At 43.5% G+C, this 1,449-nt stretch overlaps 1 non-coding gene across 1 annotated transcript; it reads left to right on the top strand.

Moving 5' to 3' along the window:
• The first annotated feature begins 1,347 nt into the window (after positions 1-1,347).
• On the top strand, positions 1,348-1,449 carry LOC127696861 (U6 spliceosomal RNA). The gene has a single exon (XR_007980316.1). It is a non-coding gene; the product is annotated as a U6 spliceosomal RNA (small nuclear RNA).

Raw genomic sequence — 1,449 nt, 5'->3', positions numbered from 1 at the left:
CACCCACTTCAGGAAGTTTACCTGAGCCCAGAGGTAACCTTGTTTGCCCTCAGTCCATGCCATCTGTGGTCCCCTGGTGCCTCATATAGTTTCATTGCACCTGTGTTTGGACCTCACTGAGTTCAGACACGTAGCAACCATGCAGTCCAAAGAACACATCTTCTTGGAGGAAATGATATGTGCTCTGAGTTGAGTTTCTTTCTTTTTTTCTTTTTTTTTTTTTGGTTTTTTGGATTTGTTTTTTTTGAAACAGGGTTTCTCTGTGTAGCCCTGGCTGTCCTGGAACTCACTCTGTAGACCAGGCTGACCTCAAACTCAGAAAAATTTCAATGTAATTATGCTTTCTTGGGCATTGGATATTGTATTATGCCAGGAATCTTTTTTTCCCAAATTATTCTGTGTTTAAATTTGTTGGGAATAAACTGCTTGGCATCAGACTACCCTTTTGATCTAGGTTTGATGAAGTCCATCTTTTTTTTTTTTAAGATTTATTTATTTATTTAATGTGAGTACACTGTAGCCTGTCCTCAGACACACCAGAAGAGGGCATCGGACCCCACCACAGAGACTTGTGAGCCACCACGTGGTTGCTTGGAATTGAACCTAGGACCCCAGGAAAAGCATCTCCCCAGGCCCCTGATGAAGTCAATTGTAACAAAGGTTTAATTTCTCACCTCTTTGTGGATTACATCCCTGCCTGCTGCGACCACCTGAAGGCCCATCTCAGTGTTTTCTCACCCCTCTTCAAAACATTTAGAAAAGATCAATGCTGTTTCTTTGAAAAATGTTTGGTAGAAGTCATTGGGGAGCCGGGCGTGGTGGCGCAGCAGGACAGCCAGGGCTACACAGAGAAACCCTGTCTCGAAAAACAAAACAAAAACAAAACAAAACAAAACAAGTCACTGGGGAAGTGTGTGGTTTGTCTTCTAGCAGTTTTGCCTGTTGGAAGCAGTGTAGCTAGTGAATAGAACTTGAAGTTTTGCTCATGTGGTGGTCCACGCCTGTAATTCCAGTACTTGGGAGGTGGAATGAGGAAGATCATTAGTTCAAAGTCATCCTCTTATTTGTAGTCAGTTTGAGGCTAGCTTGGACTACATACATGACAAGCCGGCCCAAACAAAATAGTTAGAACTTAATGAGGGATTCATAGACCAATTAAGAGTGCAATCAGTCCCCACCCCCCTTTCTCACTTCCTGATCTGTGGTGTACTCTTTCTTTTACACATACTCCATTGTGAGTCCATACGTCCTGAGTCCTCAGCAGGGCTGAACAAGTACCACTGCTGTGGAGTCAGACTTTGCAGAACTGTGACCCAAATGAAACTTTTCCTTGTAGAGTTACCTGCCATGCTCAGGTTGGCAGTATGTACACTAACACTGAAGCACACAGAGAGTAGCATGGCCCCGCACAAGGACGGCATGCAAATTTGTGAAGTGTTCCATATTTTT

This window comes from Apodemus sylvaticus, chromosome 11 (genome assembly GCF_947179515.1).
Source record: "Apodemus sylvaticus chromosome 11, mApoSyl1.1, whole genome shotgun sequence".
In the NCBI taxonomy this organism is placed as follows: domain Eukaryota; kingdom Metazoa; phylum Chordata; class Mammalia; order Rodentia; family Muridae; genus Apodemus; species Apodemus sylvaticus.
This window is presented reverse-complemented; position numbering and strand designations above follow the sequence as displayed.